We start from the raw sequence: 24,402 nt of genomic DNA on the forward strand, positions 1-24,402 counted from the left end.
GTTAGTCAGGCTGGTCTCAAACACCTGACCTCATGAACCACCTGCCTTGGCCTCCCAAAATGCTGGCATTACAAGCATGAGTCATAGTGCCCGGACGAAGGCCTTTTTTTAAGATATCGGGTTACTGTGCCCAGGCTGGAATGCAGTGGCACAATCACAGTTCACTATAAACTCAAACTCCAGGCTCAAGCAATCCTCCCACCTCAGCCTCCTGAATAGGTATGCACCACCATGCCTGGCTGATTTTATTTTCTCTAGAGACAGGATCTCACTACATGGCCCACACTAGTCTCAACCTCCTCGGCTCAAGCAATCCCTCCGCCTCGGCCTCCCAAAGTACTGGGATTACAGTGAAGGCTTTTGAATGCTGACTTAGTAGCTTTGCTCTTGCTCATTGTTTTAGTATACCATCGATAAAATGGGGTCTGGTTAAGGTGATTGCTATCATTTTTCCAGTACTAAGACTTTCTGATCCTATAATCTTCTATATGTGACAATTTTACATAATCAGATTTCAATCCAAGTTAGCAAATATCCATTCATTGTCAATTGTGTGCCAGGTACTATGTTAGGTACTGAGACAGTGGCTTCACCCAATCTCTTTATCCTCTTAGTCTTAGAGAAACACAGAACTGGTGAATGGGGGAGGTGTCTTCAACCTGGCTTTAACACTGGGAAAACCAGAAATCAATGCATTCCCAAAGGCACAGTTTCTGTGACTGGAAGGTTCAGATGTTCTGTTTGTGCTGATTGACATCACCAAATAGTTTCCCGTTGGCATGTTGTGAATTTCTTTTTCAGGAAGGCTTTCTAACAGCAGCATAAAGACTTAAAATCCACAGAAGCCTCTCAATTGCATGACCACATGGATGTGAAGGAGGTGTGACATTAATCTAAACAACAATTCAAAGTCATCCCAAGAAACGAAACCTCAAGAAATGAATGAAAATAAATTTCTTTAAAAAACTATTGAGAAATGACATGGTGACAGATGTCAGTTTCCTACTGAGATGAGTGAAGCAATGGAGTTCTTTATTTTAAAAAATTAAACAACCAGTGATAACATGCAAGAAATACCCAGAAGCACCCTCTGCAGTGTATTTATTTTCTATGTGAAGTTAATAGAACATTTCAACTCACTACTCAAAATTAAGATCATGAAATTTTATATTTACTCAAATTAAATTTTAAGAATAGAGTTTGGATTTCTTCTTATGGGTTTTCTCCACCATTCCATCTCTGTTGTTATTCACTCTGACTACTGTTTATTGAATGCAGTCATGGGGTGGAAAGTCAACAAACCAAGAAAATGCAGGTGTGGATGTGATGAGATCTGATAGAACCCACAGTCCCTTAGGAAAATAAACAGGAACCATGGATTTAAATGAACTTAAATGTTGTCTGTAACCCTAAGGTAATTATCCTTCCTTTCCCCCTTCCTTTATCTTCTATATACCTGCATTTAGGTGACACGTAAACATTTGTACTTAAACATGGATTTGGGGTAATTCCTCAGAAACTTAATAGATCTTATTCATTACAGAAAATTCAAAATTAATAATGCCAAGGGCAATGCCTCACTGAACAATATCAACAAGCAAATGTGTTAAAACCTGTCATCTTAGATAAAATGCTGGCCCATGGAGCTGTTTTGCATTATTAGCAATTTTTTTTTTTTTTTTTTTTTTTTTGAGACAGAGTCTGGCTCTGCCGCCCAGGCTGGAGTGCAGTGGCCAGATCTCAGCTCACTGCAAGCTCCGCCCCCCGGGTTTTACGCCATTCTCCTGCCTCAGCCTCCCAAGTAGCTGGGACTACAGGCGCCCGCCACCTTGCCAGGCTAGTTTTTTTGTATTTTTTAGTAGAGACGGGGTTTCACCGTATTGGCCAGGATGGTCTCGATCTCCTGACCTCGTGATCCGCCCGTCTCGGCCTCCCAAAGTGCTGGGATTACAGGCTTGAGCCACCGCGCCCGGCCGCATTATTAGCAATTTTAAAAGGTTCTATTTGGAAAACATTGCTACTAAATGAAATGAAATAAGCCTGATTATTACATCTATGATTTCTCTGAGAGAATCACAGATAATTTAATAGAAACCACTTTGGGTTGAAAAAAACTTGTCTCACTTTGCAATAATTCTTCACTGTTTTCTACTCTTCAACATAATAGTTGCTTTGAAGTTTCTCAAATGTACTTTGTCTTGGTTTGCTGTACCATCTTTTTTTTTTTTTTTCGACAGAGTCTCGCTCTGTCACCTGGTTGGAGTGCAGTGGTGGAACAATTTTGGCTCACTGCAACCTCCGCTTCCCAGGTTCAAGCAATTCTCCTGCCTCAGCCTCCTGAGTAGCTGGGATTACAGGAGCGCACCACTATGTCCTCTTAAGTTTTGTATTTTTAGTAGAGACAGGGTTTCACCCTGTTGGCCAGGATGGGCTTGATCTCTTGACCTCGTGATCCACCTACCTCGGGTTCCAAAAGGGCTGGGATTACAGGCATGAGCTGCCGCACCTGGCCTGCTGTACCATCTTTATTTTGAGTCAATAATATTTGGCCATACATTTTGAAAAAAATTCATTACCCCACATTTAAAAAATTGTGTCTTCCAGTTTTTGCTGGTGTCAAGAAAGTAGCCCCTGACGTAGCCATTTATTTTTTATTTTTTAAATTTTTTATTATACTTTAAGTTCTAGGGTACATGTGCATAACATGCAGGTTTGTTACATATGTATACTTGTGCCATGTTGGTGTGCTGCACCCATCAACTCGTCAGCACCCATCAATTCGTCATTTATATCAGGTATAACTCCCAATGCAATCCCTCCCCCCTCCCGCCTCCCCATGATAGGCCCCGATGTGTGATGTTCCCCTTCCCGAGTCCAAGTGATGTCATTGTTCACTTCCCACCTATGAGTGAGAACATGCGGTGTTTGGTTTTCTCTTCTTGCAATAGTTTGCTAAGAATGATGGTTTCCAGCTGCATCCATGTCCCTACAAAGGACGCAAACTCATCCTTTTTTATGGCTGCATAGTATTCCATGGTGTATATGTGCCACATTTTCTTAATCCAGTCTGTCACAGATGGACATTTGGGTTGATACCAAGTCTTTGCTATTGTGAATAGTGCCGCAATAAACATATGTGTGCATGTGTCTTTATAGCAGCACGATTTATAATCCTTTGGGTATATACCCAGTAGTGGGATGGCTGGGTCATACGGTACATCTAGTTCCAGATCCTTGAGGAATCGCCATACTGTTTTCCATAATGGTTGAACTAGTTTACAATCCCACCAACAGTGTAAAAGTGTTCCTATTTCTCCACATCCTCTCCAACAACTGTTGTTGCCTGACTTTTGAATGACTGCCATTCTAACTGGTGTGAGATGGTATCTCTTTGTGGTTTTGATTTGCATCTCTCTGATGGCGAGTGATGATGATCATTTTTTCATGTGTCTGGTGGCTGTATGAATGTCTTCTTTTGAGAAATGTCTGTTCATATCCTTTGCCCACTTTTTGATGGGGTTGTTTGTTTTTTTCTTGTAAATTTGTTTGAGTTCTTTGTGGATTCTGGATATTAGCCCTTTGTCAGATGAGTAGATTGCAAAACTTTTTTCCCATTCTGTAGGTTGCCTGTTCACTCTGATGGTAATTTCTTTTGCTGTGCAGAAGCTCTTTAGTTTAATTAGATCCCATTTGTCAATTTTGGCTTTTGCTGCCGTTGCTTTTGGTGTTTTAGACATAAAGTCCTTCCCCATGCCTATGTCCTGAATGGTACCACTTAGGTTTTCTTCTAGGGTTTTTATGGTATTAGGTCTAACATTTAAGTCTCTAATTCATCTTGAATTAATTTTCGTATAAGGAGTAAGGAAAGGATCCAGTTTCAGCTTTCTACTTATGGCTAGCATATTTTCCCAGCACCATTTATTAAATAGGGAATCCTTTCCCCATTGCTTGTTTCTCTCAGGTTTGTCAAAGATCAGATGGCTGTAGATGTGTGGTATTATTTCTGAGGACTCTGTTCTGTTCCATTGGTCTATATCTCTGTTTTGGTACCAGTACCATGCTGTTTTGGTTATTGTAGCCTTGTAGTATAGTTTGAAGTCAGGTAGCGTGATGCCTCCAGCTTTGTTCTTATGACTTAGGATTGTCTTGGCAATGCGGGCTATTTTTTGGTTCCATATGAACTTTAAAGCTGTTTTTTCCAATTCTGTGAAGAAACTCATTGGTAGCTTGATGGGGATGGCATTGAATCTATAAATCACCTTGGGCAGTATGGCCATTTTCACAATATTGATTCTTCCGATCCATGAGCATGGTATGTTCTTCCACTTGTTTGTGTCCTCTTTTATTTCACTGAGCAGTAGTTTGTAGTTCTCCTTGAAGAGGTCCTTGACATCCCTTGTACGTTGGATTCCTAGGTATTTTCTTCTCTTTGAAGCAATTGTGAATGGAAGTTCATTCATGATTTGGCTCTCTGTTTGTCTGTTACTGGTGTATAAGAATGCTTGTGATTTTTGCACATTAATTTTGTATCCTGAGACTTTGCTGAAGTTGCTTATCAGCTTAAGGAGATTTTGGGCTGAGACAATGGGGTTTTCTAAATATACAATCATGTCATCTGCAAACAGGGACAATTTGACTTCTTCTTTTCCTAACTGGATACCCTTGATTTCTTTCTCTTGCCTGATTGCCCTAGCCAGAACTTCCAACTCTATGTTGAATAGGAGTGGTGAGAGAGGGCATCCCTGTCTTGTGCCAGTTTTCAAAGGGAGTTTTTGCCCATTCAGTATGATATTGGCTGTGGGTTTGTCATAAATAGCTCTTATTATTTTGAGGTACGTTCCATCAATACCGAATTTATTGAGCGTTTTTAGCATGAAGGGCTGTTGAATTTTGTCAAAAGCCTTTTCTGCATCTATTGAGATAATCATGTGGTTCTTGTCTTTGGTTCTGTTATATGCTGGATTACGTTTATTGATTTGCAAATGTTGAACCAGCCTTGCATCCCAGGGATGAAGCCCACTTGATCATGGTGGATAAGCTTTTTGATGTGCTACTGAATCCGGTTTGCCAGTATTTTATTGAGGATTTTTGCATCGATGTTCATCAGGGATGATGGTCTAAAATTCTCTTTTTTTGTTGTGTCTCTGCCAGGCTTTGGTATCAGGATGATGTTGGCCTCGTAAAATGAGTTAGGGAGGATTCCCTCTTTTTCTATTCATTGGAATCGTTTCAGAAGGAATGGTACCAGCTCCTCCTTGTACCTCTGGCAGAATTCAGCTGTGAATCCATCTGGTCCTGGACTTTTTTTGGTTGGTAGGCTATTAATTATTGCCTCAATTTCAGAGCCTGCTATTGGTCTATTCAGGGATTCAACTTCTTCCTGGTTTAGTCTTGGAAGAGTGTAAGTGTCCAGGAAATTATTCATTTCTTCTAGATTTTCTAGTTGATTTGTGTAGAGGTGTTTATAGTATTCTCTGATGGTAGTTTGTATTTCTGTGGGGTCCATGGTGATATCCCCTTTATCATTTTTTATTGTGTCTATTTGATTCTTCTCTCTTTTCTTCTTTATTAGTCTTGCTAGTGGTCTGTGAATTTTGTTGCTTTTTTCAAAAAACCAACTCCTGGATTCATTGATTTTTTGGAGGGTTTTTTGTGTCTCTATCTCCTTCAGTTCTGCTCTGATCTTAGTTATTTCTTGCCTTCTGCTAGCTTTTGAATGTGTTTGCTCTTGCTTCTCCAGTTCTTTTAATTGTGATGTTAGAGTGTCAATTTTAGATCTTTCCAGCTTTCTCTTGTGGGCATTTAGTGCTATAAATTTCCCTCTACACACTGCTTTAAATGTGTCCCAGAGATTCTGGTATGTTGTATCTTTGTTCTCATTGGTTTCAAAGAACATCTTTATTTCTGCCTTCATTTCGTTATGTACCCAGTAGTCATTCAGGAGCAGGTTGTTCAGTTTCCATGTAGTTGAGCAGTTTTGATTGAGTTTCGTAGTCCTGAGTTGTAGTTTGATTGCACTGAGAGACAGTTTGTTATAATTTCTGTTCTTTTACATTTGCTAAGGAGTGCTTTACTTCCAATTATGTGGTCAATTTTGGAATAAGTGTGATGTGGTGCTGAGAAGAATGTATATTCTCTTGATTTGGGGTGAAGAGTTCTATAGATGTCTATTAGGTCCGCTTGCTGCAGAGATCAGTTCAATTCCTGGATATCCTTGTTAACTTTCTGTCTCGTTGATCTGTCTAATGTTGACAGTGGAGTGTTGAAGTTTCCCATTATTATTGTATGGGAGTCTAAGTCTCTTTGTAAGTCTCTAAGGACTTGCTTTATGAATCTGGGTGCTCCTGTATTGGGTGCATATATATTTAGGATAGTTAGCTCTTCCTGTTGAATTGATCCCTTTACCATTATGTAATGGCCTTCTTTGTCTCTTTTGATCTTTGATGGTTTAAAGTCTATTTTATCAGAGACTAGAATTGCAACCCCTGCTTTTTTTTGTTCTCCATTTGCTTGGTAGATCTTCCTCCATCCCTTTATTTTGAGCCTATGTATGTCTCTGCATGTGAGATGGGTCTCCTGAATACAGCAGACTGATGGGTCTTGATGCTTTATCCAGTTTGCTAGTCTGTGTCTTTTAATTGGAGCATTTAGTCCATTTACATTTAAGGTTAATATTGTTATGTGTGAACTTGATCCTGCCATTATGATATTAACTGGTTATTTTGCTCATTAGTTGATGCAGTTTCTTCCTAGCCTCGATGGTCTTTACATTTTTGCATGTTTTTGCAATGGCTGGTACCAGTTGTTCCTTTCCATGTTTAGGGCTTCCTTCAGGGTCTCTTGTAAGGCAGGCCTGGTGGTGACAAAGTCTCTAAGCATTTGCTTATCTGAAAAGGATTTTATTTCTCCTTCACTTATGAAACTTAGTTTGGCTGGATACGAAATTCTGGGTTTAAAATTCTTTTCTTTAAGAACGTTGAATATTGGCCCCCACTCTCTTCTGGCTGGTAGAGTTTCTGTCGAGAGGTCTGCTGTTAGTCTGATGGACTTTCCTTTGTGGGTAACCCGACCTTTCTCTCTGGCTGCCCTTAAGATTCTTTCCTTCATTTCAACTTTGGTGAATCTGGCAATTATGTGTCTTGGAGTTGCTCTTCTCGAGGAGTATCTTTGTGGTGTTCTCTGTATTTCCTGAATTTGAATGTTGGCCTGCCCTACTAAGTTGGGGAAGTTCTCCTGGATGATATCCTGAAGACTGTTTTCCAACTTGGTTCCATTTTCCCCCTCACTTTCAGGCACCCCAATCAGACGTAGATTTGGTCTTTTTACCTAATCCCATACTTCTTGCAGGCTTTGTTCATTTCTTTTTCTTCTTTTTTCTTTTGGTTTCTCTTCTTGCTTCATTTCATTCATTTGATCCTCAATCGCTGATACTCTTTCTTCCAGTTGATCGAGTCGGTTACTGAAGCTTGTGGATTTGTCACGTATTTCTCGTGTCATGGTTTTCATCTCTGTCATTTCATTTATGACCTTCTCTGCATTAATTATTCTAGCTATCAATTCTTCAACTCTTTTTTCAAGATTTTTAGTTTCTTTGTGCTGGGTACATAATTCCTCCTTTAGCTCTGAGAAGTTTGATGGACTGAAGGCTTCTTCTCTCATTTCGTCAAAGTCATTCTCTGACCAGCTTTGATCCGTTGCTGGCGATGAGCTGCACTCCTTTGCAGGGGGAGATGCGCTCTTATTTCTTAAATTTCCAGCTTTTCGATGTAGCCATTTTTAATTTCCACTAAAAAAATCTATCACATTTCCCAAATTGATAGCCCATGGGGCACTGTAGGATGGGAATAAGCATTATAGAGTTTTCTCTAAAACATCTGCACATCTTTAATACACCAAGAGGAATAGAGAAGATTCTAAGAAGAGTCTATAGGGCAAGTTTTCCTGCACTTGTTTAACCACAGCTTTTCTTTGTTGTTAGCTATCCATGCCTAGAAACAAGTTCTAAAATAACATTAAATAAAGACTGAACAACAAAAATACAGGAAAAACTAACTAACACCAAAAACTAATGTAACATAAATATTTCTGGATCTTCTTTCTCCTCCCTTAAGGCTCATCTCAGTGTAGTGTCAAATGCCTTTCAAAGTAGTGTATTTTTTTCCTAAAGTTATTTTATGGAAATTTAGGAGAGGGTCAGGGAGGATGGAGCACAGCAAAACTTTCTAAAAATCCAACTTACAATTTCCCCTTTCCCAAAATTTCTATGCCTCATTGCATCAACACAAATCTCTCTCTAACTTGTTCCCTGTACCCCACTCCCATGATCCCTCCCAGATATTTTTCCCTTCCATTTGCAAGCACTACACATGACTAGAGGTCTACGTCATTTGCATCCTCAGCTACTGCACCTTTCAGCCAATCAAAAGGAAACTTCTTTGGATTCATCCTGTTTTAAAAACTAGAGAACTATAAATATTAATCCAATAGGGAGACTCCTTGGAGGAGAGGATATGTGGATATTAACTGTGGGTGTTTAATAAAAGGTGTCCTTTTATTTGTTTCTTATTCTATACTTACCCAGGAAAAATGACAAATAAAATTCTTTCTTTCATTAGTTCTCCTGCCTCTTTCTTCCCAGTAAGTAGCAGCCAGATTTTCAGGTCAGAATAATAATTGTATTTCAGGACCAAGTAGAAGTAGAGATTCTCTTGGAAAACAAGGTTTGAAGCCTTGGAGGGAGAGTAAATGTGCTTAATCTAAATGCATGGGTGGGAATGGGCCAGGGCTGCGGCGTGTCTTGGAAGTAGTTGGAGATCACAGGAAGCCTGTCTGACAAGTCTAAACATTGCTGACATGGGTTAGGGAAAAACTGAAAGGGGCAGGGGAACTAGTTTAAAGAAATACTTTCGTTTTTCATTTTTCGTAGGTAAGTATAGCATAAGCGAAAAAAAAAGGACCCCCTTCTTATTAATCACTTCTTCTTCAAGACACTGCTTCTGCTGTCAGAAAATTGTGATAGTATACAAATTCTGTTAGAACAAGACACTCAGGGCCATGTGCTGAAAAAATCATAATGAATATGTATTAATATATCTGTGATGTCAACAATGAGCATGGCATCCCTTGGGGCACACAGTATCCAATCTGTGCAGCTATCTATGGCCACCCCAGCTCTGGCCTTAGGAGCCATGGTGAGAGTCTCTGTGCCATGCCTTTATCAGTGGCTAGCATGTGGATGGCAGGATTGGGAGTGTAAATCCTATTTGAGAGGACATCATGTAGCAGAAGCAGCACATAGATAATGTGCTGCTAGGAACTGAATGGCTACCAGGAACTGAAAAACAGACCCTCTCTCCAATTTTCCAGAGAAGGCCACAGGATCCAATCCAAAAGTGTGTGGAGGAGGCCTAAGAAAAATTTTACCTAGTAGAAAGACAGAGAGGATTCTACTGAAAAAAGTAACAGGTGGCCTGCCTGGGCTTTGCAACCCCTCTTGATTCTGCACAGGGCCTTCAGCCTGTACTCCAGGGACGTACCCTACAGCTGCCTGTCATTGCTAAGCCACTAGGTGCTACACTCCCTCTCTGGAGAGATAGGCTGGTGCAGTAGTTAAGAGGGGGCCTGCAGAACCAGACTTCTTGGGTTTAATCACTGGCTCTGCTTACCTCATGCCACAAAGAGCTTAACTATCTCTGCCCCAATTTCCTTATCTATAAAATGAGGATAATATTGGAATCCGCTTTATTGAGCTGGTATGAGGATCAAATGAGGTTTTCAGGAAATATATGAAATACTCAGATGGCCTGGCACACAGTAGTGCTGGCTTCCGCTATTATCATCCCTGGCTGCCTTAGTCCCAAACACGTCCGTATCCATTGGAAGACTAAGGTCTTTGTTACAAGAGTATATTGTGTGATGCTGAGGTTTAGGGTACAATTGAAACCGTTACCCAGGCAATAAGTATCCAATAGGAGGTTTTTCAATCCTTTCTCCCCTCCTTCCCTCCCCACTCTTGTCACTCCCAGTGTCTGTTATCATCATTATGTCCATGTGTACCCAATATTTAACTCCCATTTACAAGTGAGAACATGCAGTATTTGGTTTGCTCTTTCTGTGTTAATTTGCTCAGGATAGTGGCTCCAGCTGAATCCATGTTGCAGCAGAGAACATGATTCTATTCTATTCTTTTTTTTATGGCTGTGCAGTATTCCATGTACCACATTTTCTTTAACCAGTCCACCATTGCTGGGCACCTAGGTTGATTCCACATCTTTGCTCTTGTGAATAGTGCTGTGATGAACATGTAAGCGCATGTGTTTTTTTGGTAGAACAATTTGTTTTCTTTTCTATATATATCCAATAATGAGATTGATGGGTCAAACAACAGTTCTATTTTAGCTCTTTGAGAAATCTTCAAACTGCTTTCCACAGTGAACTAATTGAAATTCCCTCCAACAGTGTATGAGCGTTCCCTTTTCTCTGCAGCCTCACCAACATCTATATTTCAACTTTTCAATCACCATTCTGAATTCTGTGAGATGGTATCTCCGTGTGGTTTTGATTTGCATTTCTCTGATGATTAGTGATGTGGAACTTTTTTCCTATGTTTGTTGGCCACTTGTATGTCTTCCGAGAAGTGTTTGTTCACATCCTCTGTTCACTCTTTAAAGGGGTCATATTTTGCTTATTAAGTTCCTTGTAAATTCTGGATGCCAGACATTTGTCAGATGCATAGTTTGAGTATTTTTTCTCATTCTGTAAGTTTTCTGTTTACTCTGTTGATAGTTTCTTTTACTATACAGAGCTCTTTAGTTTAATGAGGTCCTGCTTATCAATTTTTTGTTGCAATTGCTTTTGAGGACTTAGTCATAAATTATTTGCAAAGGCCAACATCCAGAAGGGTATTGCCTAGGTTTTCTTCTATGATTTTTATAGTTTTAGGTCTTACATGTAAGTCTTAATCTATTTTAGGTTAATTTTCATATATGGTAACAGGTAGGGGTTCAGTTTCATTCTTCTGTATATAGCAATTCAGTTTTCCCAGCATCATTTGTTGAATAGTGTTTCCTTTCCTTGTTGCTTATTTTTGTTGCTTTGTTGAAGATCAGCTGCCTGCAGGTGTGCAGCTTTATTTCTGGGTTCTCTATTCTGTTTCATTGGTCTTATATATCTGTTTTTATATCACTACCATGCTGTTTTGGTTACGGTAGGCTTGTATAGTTCGAAGCTGGGTAATAATGTGATGCCTCCGACTTTGTTCTTTTTGTCTAGGATTGCACTGGCTATTTGCGATCTTTTTTGGTTCCATATGAATTTTAGAACAGTTTGTTTCTAGTTCTGTGAAAAATGATTGCTCTGCCTAGGACTTCGAGTACAATGTTGAATATGAATTGAGAGAGTGGGCATCCTTGTCTTGTTCCAGTTCTTTGGGGAATGCTTCCAGCTTTTGCCCGTTCAGTATGATGTTGGCTGTAGGTTTGTCAAGGTGGCGCTCATTATTTTAAGGTATGTTCCTTCAATATCTAGTTTGTGGAGGGTTTTTACCACAAAGGGATGTTGAGTTTTACTGAAAGCTTTTTCTGCATCTGTTGAGATTATCATATATTTTTGCTTTTAATTCTGTTTATGTGCTGAATTACATTTATTAATTTGCGTATATTGAACCAGCTTTACACCCCAGAAATAATGCCTATTTGATTGTGGTGAATTAACTTTTTATGTGCTGCTGGATTTGATTTATTGCAAATATTTAGTTCGGTGCTTCAGAAAACTAGATAGCAGAGGAGTAAACTTCTATCCTAAAAGAGCGTAACATTCTTAGTAAACACTCAAGAACCAATGAGAATTGGGCGGGAAGCTGAATACTTTATCCTACCCTCTGCCATAAAGCCGAAAGGGTATTTGCCTATGAATTGAAAGAACAATGAGTTAAACTAAGGAAAATTCAGTGTCTTATTTGCTTGGGCTGTTATAACAAAATATCACAGTCTGAGTAGCTTAAACAACAGACAGTTATTTCTCACAGTTCTGGAGGCTGCAAGTCCTAGATCAAGGTCCTGGCAGATTTGGTTTTTGGCGAGAGCCTCTTCTTGGTTTGAAGACAGCCACCTTCTCTTTATATCCTCACGTGGTGGAGAAAGCAAGCTCTCTTCTCTCTTCCTGTTGCTATAAGGGCATTAATCTCACCGTGGGAATCCCTTCCTGATGACCTCATCGAAACAGAATTACCTCCCAAAGGCTACGCCTCCAAATATAATCATTGCATTAGGGGTTAGGGCTTCAAAATATGAATTTTGGGGGATATATTCAATCTATAACAGTATCAGTTTTTCATCAAAAATGAGATCTCATTTTAGATTTAGCAAAGGGATGACATAGAAGCCACTGTGCTAAACCCTTTGTGTGGATTATTTCACTTAGTTTTTCACAACCTTTGTGGATGAAGCTATTATTGCCTATGCCACATAGTGATCCATACATGGAGAAGCTGATTTAACATTTACCAGCTGAACACATGGACACAGAGAAGGGAACGATAGACACCATGGCCTGCTTGAGGGTGGAAGGTGGCAGGAGGGTGAGGATGGAAAAACTACCCATGCTGATTACCCGGGTGATGAAATAATCTGTACAGCAAACCCCCATGCCACATGATTTACTGGGTTAACAAACCTATCCATGTACCCCTGAACCTAAAATCAAAGTTACAAAATAAAATTTACTGGCTGAGCATGGTAAGGGCATATACTTCACTGTTTCAATACCAGTCATATCTTTCCTTTTCTTCACCTATTTCTTATAAGTGAGGTTTGAACTTTTCATTATTATTATAGTTCTTACAAAATGTTATATTTTTTAGCTTTTTATTTCTAACCAAGCTGTATCTCTGAAAAATTTCCCAATTCCTGTCTGATTTTTGCTTTTGCCAGGTTTTTCTCCATTTTGATTTCTTGTGAAGCTCCAAGTACAATTTTTTTGGGCCATGAGCCAAAGAAAATATGTGTAACTTCTTTTTTCCCTCCTTTAAAGATCTCTGGAAACTAGCAAAGTTTAGTTTAAAAATTTCCTTTCCTAATGATGTTCAAATTTTTGCATTTTGTTATTTTGCCTGTATAACCTCATTAGGAAAGGAGAATTGAAAACTGATACAGTTTAAATCAAAGGTTTTTCTCACATTAATTGAGTTATCCTCACACAATTAAGGATAAAAATGAAGATATGTTTCTTATGTAGATATCTTTATATTAGATCCTTTTATTAATAAATCTTTCCATTCAATAGGACTCACGTCTAATTCTATAGGATTAATTTCTCCCATACATGTTTAAAGACAAATTTTCCATCTTCTACCCAATTGCTCCTTTTTAAATATCAGTTTTGTGACAGTAGAGCTAGCATTGTTTAGGTCCTTAAACTTGGGAATTTATATTATTCCTCTTCTTGCTACATTTGATTTTTATAACATCTTGCCATTTCTTCATGCCTGTCTATTGGTCTTGAATCTCATGCCAATTGTCATTGCTATGACATAGGTCAGGCTTCCGCCACTGCCCCCTTCTTTATTACACAATCCTTAGCCAGTGGCCCTGTTTCTACTCACTCTGTATCCATTTATTGCTCATGTAGCTCCAGGCTCGGTGACCCTGAAACACAGAGTAGGCACTCCATAAATGGAAGTCAGCTGTAGGTGGGAAACGTTCTTTTTAAAATTAGAGTGTAGAATTTATGTTTTTGTATATATATTAAATATCAGTAGACCTGAAACTGAGTAGCCTACGGTACTGTCTGACTTCCAAGTTTTGTCTGTAAATTGCAGTGGGGAAATCACTGGAGAGTGATAGGAAGGTCCGAGAAAGCTGGGAGGGATGAGGGGGTATCAGGGTCTCCTCTTTTGGCCTTTTTAGCTCTTTCTTTCTCCCCCTTTCTTCTCTAGCTTTCTCTTCCTCCTACTACTGACTCTCTTTTCCTGATCTCCTCTTCAGTCTCTTTTTCCACCTTTTCTACTATTTTATTTTCATGATTCTCTTTTTCTTCCCTTTAAACATCTACATGGACTCATGATTCCCAGGGCCTCTGCATATGCTGGCTGTGCAGGTGGTACCTGACTCCAGAGATGGAGTCCCTGTAAGTGTTACTCACTGGAGTTGAGCAGTGTACAACCTGAGCAGTGTTACACTGAGACCTGGGGCATACAGCACATTTTAACTGGCTTAACTTTATACAACATTTTGGTTACATTGACACATGGTAGATAACGTCAACATAGGCAGAACTGGAGGCTTTGGAAAATCAATGAATTCCTTATTTCTACTATATATTACTCAATTATCCATGTTTATTGAACACTTATAGGATACAAGCTACCATTTTAGAGGCTGGGATACAATAATGAAGAAAACAAACAAAAGTTCCTGAGATGTGACAGAGAATGAGCAAATAAATAAATATATATGGAGTACATGAGACTGTACCACTGTCATGGAAAAATAAGGTGTGGAAGGAGGGGTAGGAAGAGTGTGTTTGTATTCGTATTTATTCCTGCCTGTATAGGTGGCGAGGGATTGCAATTTAAATGGAATGGTTGGGGAAGGCCTCACTGAGAAAGTCCCACCTCAGCCTTATCTGAGGCAGGTGAAAGAAGAAACATGGGTGTCTGGGAGATGAGCATCCTGGGGCAGAGTGGAAGGGAGTGAAGGCTCCAAGCAGCAGCAAGCCTGATACTGTATTTGGTGATGCTACGGTTCCTACCTGTGACTGCAAACATGGCCACAAAAGATGTGTGGCCAACTTATTTTAAAAATACTGATCCACAGATGGGGATCCTCTTGTTCATGACTTCCGTCCATTCTACTGTTGCTGCTGCTTTCCTTGGGCCATCCTTGGTGTTTCGTTAAACACTTCAGTGAGAAATGAAAGTTGTTGATCATGTTGTCCAGGGTATAACATCAAATTAAGTGCCTCAAAATGCTCTGCTACACAAATAGATCAACAGCAGCCTTACTTGTTTATTCAGTTATTTAAACATTTATCAGGCTGCTGCAGTGTGGTAGGGGTAATACTATGTTTGAGGGATAGAGTGGCAAAGAAAACAGGAAAAAATTCTGCTTTACTTTGGGGTCATATAATAAAATAATAATGAGAATAGTGGTACTAATAATAATAATACATTGTTGATAGCACTAAGAAGAAAATAAATGGGGTTTGTTGATAACATCAAATGGGGGAAATCTTCTGGAGGAAGTCAAGGAACGATGGCCCAAGAAGGCTTCTCTGGGGAGTGATACCTCAAAGCTGCCTCCTCAAAGTTGAGAAGGCTCCAACCCTGCAAAGAGGGGAAGGAGGAACATTTCAGACAAAGAATCTGGGCAGGACCAAGCAGGAGATGCTGTGGGGATGGACAGAAGGCCCCAGGGCCAGAAGCCTGCTTACGAATGGGGAAAACCTGATGAGATTAGGTTAGAAAGGTTGCTGTGACTACAGTGTACAAAACTTGTAGGACATGGAAAGGAGCTTGGGTTTTATTCCCCATTCAGTAAGAAGCCATTGGATGGGCAGGGACACCAATATGATTTGATGTGCACACTACTCTAGCTGCCGTGTGAAATGGGAGTTGAAGTTGGATGGCCAATTAGGAGGCTATTGTGACTGTCTGGCTAGAGATGCTTGAGGGATGCAGAGGGGGAAAGTGTGTTCATTTAGAATATATTTTGGAGGTAGTGAACAGGACCTGCTTCTCAACTGAACGTTGGTAGTGAGGAAAAAGGACAAGTCAAAGATAACTTCCCAGGTTTCTAGGACATAAGATGAATGATTGTGCCAGTTACTAAAATGGGTTAAACCAGAGGTTAAGGAGGCAGATTTAGGATTACCTGTGGATTTTCCTCAGTAGATATTAGCCACAAAAGGTAAGCTTTATTTAGGCCTCTGGGGGTAATGGCTCAGTTATAGAAAGGGGGAGGCACTACTTCTCCTCAGTTAGCTGGGTGGTGGGAGCCTCTGCTGGGGAGCTGGGGAGCTGAGTCCCTAAGCAGCCCTGCACCCTTGACCCCTGCACCTGTGTCACGGGGCGAGGCCATTGGGCAAAATGGGCAGTGCAAGAGAGTGCAGGAGAGAGTGGGCCCTGGCCCAGGTGTGCAAAAATGTGGGGTACAGAGGGAGGCCTGCTTTCTGCTTTTGAAGCAAAATAACCCACTTTGATTTATAAGGATCTCAAGATCAAGTTTTACTGCACTATTGCCTCTTCCTGGGAAGCCCCTCTTAGACGGAAAACTAAGAACCAGACATTAAGGGATTCCCTCCAACAGAACCCATCTGTCCAAACCCAAGGAGTCTACAAAATGCTCGTAGGTTGCTAATAGGATACAATAGGCTACAGTGTTAAATAATATTGTCTCCTCCCTGTTTCCCACACCGCAAACTCCGTTAGATAATCCCACCTTGTGAATAATTAGGAAACATGAATAGTGAATACCAAGTCTAAATATCTGTGGGTGGAGGATTACACCTAATGAAGCAAATATTCCCCTGATCATCATCATTGTTATCAGATAGAGTGCCTTTTACTGCTTATTATTCACCATTGACATTGTCAGCACATAAAGGAAAATGTGCCAACTGGGAAATTTTTAACATTAATTCACTGTTTTAATGACTGCAGCTTCTGAAGGATACCAAAGGTGATTGGTTTCAGTTATAAAATTATAAAGTATTAAATAAGTTTGTCTAATGAGTTGACTATTACAGTAAAGTGAATATCTATATTGAATACAATTCGAGTATATTAATAAAAGCATGTTAAAATAATACAAAGCAGTCTTCTCTAGTATTTGGAATGCCAAGATCAAGCTAAATATGTTCTCTCTTTGATACTTCTCTGTCTGAAGCATATTCAATAGAGCTTGAAATGGAAAGTCTTGTGTTTCTATTATAGGACTATGTAAAGCTACTTTAAGGCAGGTAAGGGGGAAATTGTGGTTAGTTATATGGCAACAATTTGTTTTCATCAGTAAAATCAAGACATTATTTAAAAATAATACTCTATGAGCAATGGTTCTGAATTCACCTTGGGGACTGAAAAATCCGCAAATGAACTTTGGGAGATCATGTGAAGAAGATACCATATCATGGGGCGAGTGCACACAGAATCCTATGGCACTGAGGCAGCCACTAGGGGGCGCTAGATTCAAGAGCTGTTGAGAGACTCAGGGGAGATCACTGGGCCCAGCTGGGATGGGCAGGGACCTGAGGAAAGGGCAGCTTCTCAGTAGGTTAGCCAGGAAACGGTTAGCCAGATAGATAAACGTTATCTTTGGTTAGCCAAAGATAGATAAATCCTCGAAAGAGACAGGCCTGACCTATGTATAACTGTGTAGGTTGCATTTTTTTCTTTAGCATTTTAAATGTGATTTCTATTTAGCTTTTAAATAGGTGATCCATTTACATGGTTTAAAAGGATAAAAGGATCCATAGTCACCTCCCAATATATGTTCTTACTCTCTTCCTTATTTCAGCCATAAAATGACATTTCCTGGAAGTCACCTTGAAAAATGGGGTGGCCGCATGCCTAAGGCAGTCAGTGGTCTGTGGGTGAATGTGGGTCTTCTCCCTCCCACCCCGCTTCCTAAACACAGGTCACACCTAAGAGTGGAGAGGAGAGCCTGGGTGGTGGGTTATGAAGCTGTAGTTTAGCCCTGGATTATCTACATCTGTACTTCTTTCATGGGAAAGAGAAATACATTTTTCTCTTGTTTAAGCCCTTGTTACTTTCATTTATCTGTTGAATTCAGCCAACTCTAATGTGTACTAATTCAGATTAACAGTAGAAAGCCTCCTTTTTACTCAGATCACAAACCTTCCTTCCGTGAGCTGCTTCTGCATAAAATATCTGGAGATATTTTAGCTGGTAGCATATACAAGTGTGTGTGTGTGCGTGTGTCTTGAGAAATATCAATACATGAAAAATATCCTCATTCTCTTTTGGGTTTGTAGAGATTTCAGTTGGGTTGATATAATGTAAAGTATATTAACAAGAATTTAAATTGTTTTAGTCTTTGGCTGTTACAAATAATACTGCAATAACTTTTGTTTATTTATGACCTCCTTTATTTATATCCTGTGAGTGTATCTGTAGAACAAATTCCTGAAAGTCCAAGTGCTAGGTCAAAGAGAATGTGCATGTGTAATCAATAGCTGTTCTTGGTAGATATACTGATTCATCTTTTAGCAACAACATATGAGAGTGTCCTTTCCCCCACATCCTTCCTGACTCAGTGTTATCAAAGAGGGATGGATCTATACTTTTCTCTAACTGGTCTTTAAGGAAGGGTGAAAGAAATGAATGAAGGGAGGCAGGTAGGCAGGCGGGCGGGATTAGGTTGAGATGCCAGTGCAAGGTTTACCTTATTAGTGTCCATGTTGCAGGGATAGGGTGTGTAGACAAGGGGAGACTTGGAAGAGATAGGCCTTTGGTTAACTTAATTCTGTTTTCTTACAGAGAAGCTATAAGGTTGAGCATACAAAACTCATTCAGATGGTTTAAATTCTATGTTGTGGTTTATGTGAAGTATCAGAGATGAGTCTGTGACATAATTGATGTGTATGCTTTTGTTATCTAACCTGAAGAGGTTTGACACTTGCACTGATGTTGTAGTTTGCAGTTTACCAGCACAGTTTCTCTAGAAGTCTCTGAAGGAAACTCGGGAGGTCACAAGGCAGGAGGTTTCCTGCTTGCACTGGGCTCCAGGGGAGTCAGTGCTGCACTGAACAAGCCCTCTCCACTTTGTGGGAAGACAAGTTCACTCTGGGCCAAATCACATAACTGAGGCACCCACCCAGGAGCTGTGACTTGTCCATGCTTCTCTCCATGCTTTCATTGCCAGCCCTTCCTCTAGGGCTCAGCATTCAAGTGCTCCCTGGAAAGGACTGTAAAAGACCTCACAGCACAAGTGAGGAGAGAATAGTCTCATGATAATGACCACCTTATTAGCATTAGCACTTATGGCCAGGAGCTGTTTTCAGCACTTGTTATATATGAACATAGTGACATGCATCTCAACCCTCTGAGCAGTAACACTAATTATCATCATCTCCATTTTGTGGGAAACTGAGGCACAGAGAGGTTGAGTCAAGATCACACAGCTAGTAAGAGTGGAGCTAGGATTGGAATCTAAGCTTTCAGGATCCAGAATCTGTGTGCTTACCCCTCAAACTAGACTCTTCTGACAGTTTCTTAGAGGGCTCTGTGGAAGCACTGCACACACACTGTGTTTCTTATAAATTTCTTATATTAGTTTCTTAATAAATGCTGTGCCTCTGGTATTTATGGTATTGTCTGCTAACTGGTCTTTTTCACCCAAAAGCACAGTGGCCTAAGGGGATGATCGAATAACTTCTTCCATTGTTCTCAGAGGATGAAGACTCAAGAGAACAAAACACAAATTCCTGTGCAAGGCAGAGGAAACACAGACACACACACACATACACACACACACACACACACACACACATACACACGTGCGAGAACCCAAGAAAGGATGGAGAGAATCATCAGCAATAGAGAGGGAAAGGAAAGCAGAACATTAGAAAATGGAAGAGTAACGTGGACTTAAACATAACAGCAACTTCAGCCCTGGAAATAACAGCAATGAATGGGTATGGCAAAGCTGCAAAGCGCACACCAGCTCAAGGGAGCCATTCTCAACTGTGTCAGGCAGGTCTATGTCTCCCCCAACTGTCTAGGCATCCACATTGCCTAGAATAGGACTTGGCACCAAGAAGCTGCTCAATAAAAGTCTGTGGCATGAAGAAGAGACATTTATGAGAAGGAACCAGGAGTCAAAAGAAAGAATAGTAAGACTGACATCTAACTAACCTGAATCTATAATAACATTCAGAACTAGGGAACTAACACAACCAAGGAGAAGGGATTGGAGGGTATACTGAAATTCAGAGACTCTATCAGGATGCCCTTTAGCTACAGATTTCAGGAACTCCAACTCAAAAAGGCTTGAAGTTCAACACGAAGAAAATATTGAACTTACATAATAGATCCTGAGGAATGGAATGCAGTCTTATAGGTCAATTAATTCAGGGCGTTGGCCATGAGGACCTGTCTTTTTCTACTGACATTCTTTTTTTTTTTTTTTTTTTTTTTAAGACAGAGTTTCACTCTGTCGCTAGGCTGGAGTGCAGTGGTGTAATCTTGGCTCACTGCAACCTCTGCCTCCTGGGTTCAAGCAATTCTCCTGCCTCAGTCAACCGAGTAGCTGGGACTACAGGCGCGGGCCACTATGGCCAGGTAATTTTTGTATTTTTAGTAGAGATGGGGTTTCACCATGTTGGCCAGGATGGTCTCGATCTCTTGACCTCATGATCCAGCCACTTTGGCCTCCCAAAGTGCTGTGATTACAGGCGTGAGCCACCGCGCCCAGCCAGTTCTGCTGGTCTTGAGCTGAGAGGGAGCCCACTGCAACATCCTAGGAGTCACAGTCAGCAAAACAACATCCAGGGAAACAAATGGAAATATTCCCAGTCATGACTTACTGTACTAGTGTAGAGATTTTCCCTGTAAACCCTGCAGGAGAACTTTCCTAAGTATCTCATTGTCACATGCCAAAGGGGTGATGCCATCTCCCTGAGGTGCAGTCCTACATGGGAGAAGAGCAGGCATCAAAACAGAAGCCACCCCCTTAGGAAAAGAGGACCGAGTCATGGATGCTGCATAGAAACACAGCAGACTCCAGCACGGAGGTGTCTGATTCTCTCACAGATAGATGCAAACAAATACAGATACAGAATTTAAGTGCTTACTACAGTATCAAATAATTAAAGACTCAATAATTACAGAAGAATTTATGTCTGTTTTATATGTACTAGAAGCTTCTTAACTTTGATACTTTCCCAATTGCAAATGAATTCCTGATATTTGAAATAAATGATTTTCATGGAGAAGAATGTCTCATGACCTGAACTGGAGTGACCACATTTTCTGGGCAGGAACGCATGAGAAGAGGGATGGTTTGTTTTATAATTTTCATTATAGAGATCTTTGACCTCCTTGGTTAAATGTATCCCTAAGTAGTGCACAGTGGACGATAACAGTTGAATTCTATCCTGAAGTTAAGTTATAGTTAGGGTTTGAAGAAAGGACAAATCAGAGGGTACTCATTTGAATGGGGGTAAAATCCTTATTTCCATCATATTCAGATGTCCATATGGGCAGTCAAGTAAGATATTAAAAATTCAAAGCTCTGTGATCTTACCGTTTATTCCAGTAAATACTTGTCAGCTCATTTATTTTTGGTACTTACATTTTTAGCTAAGTTACGTACAAAGTCTCAAGGAACTACTTGGCAGGAACGGAGGCTTTTGAGTCCCACCTATCTCCATGTATCACCTTTCAAATCCACATCAAATAAATATTTAATCCAGGGAAAAATAACATGCTTCCTGGAGAATTCTTCTCATAATCTTTTCCAATCCAAATTTGTGGCTGCTAAGCTCCTTACATATAGAAATTCCAAGATGCCTTTGTGTTTAGTTAATATATGCCTGTCACGTAGACTGTGATGACTATCCCTGATCTACGTATGGTCTGTGACATAAAGAATGCTATCACAATACTATTGTGTAATATACATCTTATACTTGCCACTAACTTTACAAGCACAAGGATATTAGAAACAGTGTTAGATACTAAAACTTGGGATAAGCATTCATCAATAGAAATAAGCATAATTTTCATAAGCAAATGTATATCCAAGTGTAAAAAGCTAGACAAAGATAATTTTTCTGCTATTCACATTCCCCACACAACTGTCTCTGTCACCTTTAGAAGTCAATCTTGGTTTTCTTTTCCACAGTCTTCCAAATTTATTTCTAGAAATCATTGATAAACAGTAAACTATAAGACACATCTGTGCCACCCACCGATCCTGTGACTGCAGTTGTGTGCTTTGGGGAATGAGGCTTCTATTGCAATATAATACCATAGTATGAAACTTACTGCTAAGATTGAAAGAACACTGCAGAGGGCAATACTACGTGCAACACAAAACAACGGAATTGCTGAGCAAAGACTTGTATCTGTTTTGAGAAAATGTGATTGTACGTAATTTAAATTTATTTATATTGTCTTCGCTTCCTGTATTGTTGTCTTCGAAGGCTTCCTTGAGATTGAAACACTTCATCTCAAGAGACTTTTTTGATGAAATGAATAATAAATAGCCCAAATGATTCAGCCCTTGAGGGTACATAAAAATTATCAATGAAAGATTAAGTAGGAAAGGCCTTAAAAAGCTTAGGGAAAAATTGATTAAGTTGGCATGTCACAGAGGATACAGACTTCCAGAAGAACAGAAAGGGACTAATTGAGTCCCATAAACTGTTTGATGGAGCACTTAATTTAAAGACAAGAGACTTGTGACTGAAGAAAGAAAGGGAAATGGAGCCAAACATATATGCCAACAAAGGAAACTGAATTGTAGTTCCAAGGTTCCCAAGAAGAGTGGTTCAACTTTTGTGATCACATTAATGGCTCCTGACTGTTTAAGTACCCTCAAATGATTGCTTGGAGCCAGTAGTCCATTTGTTTTGAGGCAGTGATGTTTTCCTTTATCTTTAAGAGTGCAATAGAAGCTTTGAAGTAATAAGGTCAAATTCAACCGCTTTTGCCCAGACTCTGCACAAGAATGCTGGGTTTGAGTTTCCAGGGAACATGAAGAAGTCATTTCAGCCAATCTTTTACCACCCAGCAAGTCCTTTTAATAGAGACTTTCAGAAGCATCCCAAATTTGCACATTACCTCCTTGACCTTGCAAGCAGGGGTCCCGGCTGGAGCACGTGGTTTTAATTGTCTGATAAGATACATCGCTTCAGTCTTGGCCTGACTAAAGGTTAAACCAGCTGGTTTCTATCTCTTCTCTAATCATTAGATAGGCAAGTCATGAAAATGTTATAGCATTTTGTTAAAGTCACTAGAAAGTCACATGATGAATGACAAAAAAATAAAAACAAAGCAAACAAAAGGAGACATCTCTATTAAAAGCCTAGATTCCTAAATAAATTTAAAAACTCATGACTCTTGGTTCTGAGGAAAATTTAAAGGACAGGAAAATATTTACTAAGAAGTTTGTCTCTTTTGCATAACAGATGAGCTCCCTTTCATCATAAAATGGAAATTATTAAATTCCTTCTAGTTTTCTTTTGCCTTGGTTGCCAGAAAGGTTGCACTTACATGTATTGTTTAATGGCAGTACCAGAAGTATGGTATGCCCGTTCCCCAAACAATGATCTCTCCTTTCTTTCTCTGATTTCCTATGTGTTAAAATTTTGAGTTCACTGTTACTTAATGCCATTTTAATTTGCTACTATGTTTATCAGTCTAATAGAGTATACCTTAATTGTAATAACAAAAACAAAAAAATCAAGAGAGCATAAATTGTGACTGTGATCCCACAGCACTAAATAGTTTATTAATCACATTGAAATATATAAGTCATCCTAATAGACCCACTGAATATACCACTTTCCAACTGGTCTTTTGGGTTGTGTGGAAAATAACCTTAAGTACATAGAAAATGTATTTGCTACCATCTCGGACTCAAATACTTAAGAACATAATGCAACCTGATGCTTTTATATGGTAATAACTATTATATTAGGACACTTTCAATTGTATGTGATGGAAAATTTCACTCAAACAGGCTTAAAAAGAAAATATATTAGTTCATGTAACTGAAAAATACTAGGATGAGCTTAAGTACAGCTAGATTCAAGGACTAAACAATGTTATCAGGTCTGTCTCTCATATGCACACACACACACACACACACACATCTCTTATGTTGACTTATCTGCCATGCTGACTCCACATTTACTCTGGCAGTCAACTTCCTTATGATGACAGCAGATGGTTGCCAGAAACAACTACCTTATAGCCTCTCCACTCACCAATCAGCAGGATATTCTTGATTTTTAATGGGACCAATAAAAGCCTTGCTATTGAGTTTAGCTGGTTCTAACTGGTCAATGTGTCCACCTGCAAAACCACTCACTGGGTCCAGGGGCACACCAGGTTTTATTTGAACCTTGTCTAAGTCACACGCCCACCTCTGGGCATAGCTCCACTCAAACCACAGAGGCCAAGAATAGGGAAAGGGTATTTTGGAGGGGAAATCTGTTATCAGAAAGGGACAGGCAAAATTCACAGATGTCTGCTACAATATTTCACTCAACCAGATCATTTGTTGGACCTTGTTTTTCCAGGAAATTGGATTGCCGCTTAAAAGTTAAGATTGATCAGTGAGCCAGCCAGAAAAGAAAATTCTGGTCTTGATTATTTACACGAACCCCTGATGAATTTATTAATGAAAACTCTACAGGGATGTTAATGAATGATATAGA

Source organism: Trachypithecus francoisi, unplaced genomic scaffold (genome assembly GCF_009764315.1).
Source record: "Trachypithecus francoisi isolate TF-2019V2 unplaced genomic scaffold, Tfra_2.0 Lachesis_group7, whole genome shotgun sequence".
Classification (NCBI taxonomy): Eukaryota; Metazoa; Chordata; class Mammalia; order Primates; family Cercopithecidae; genus Trachypithecus; species Trachypithecus francoisi.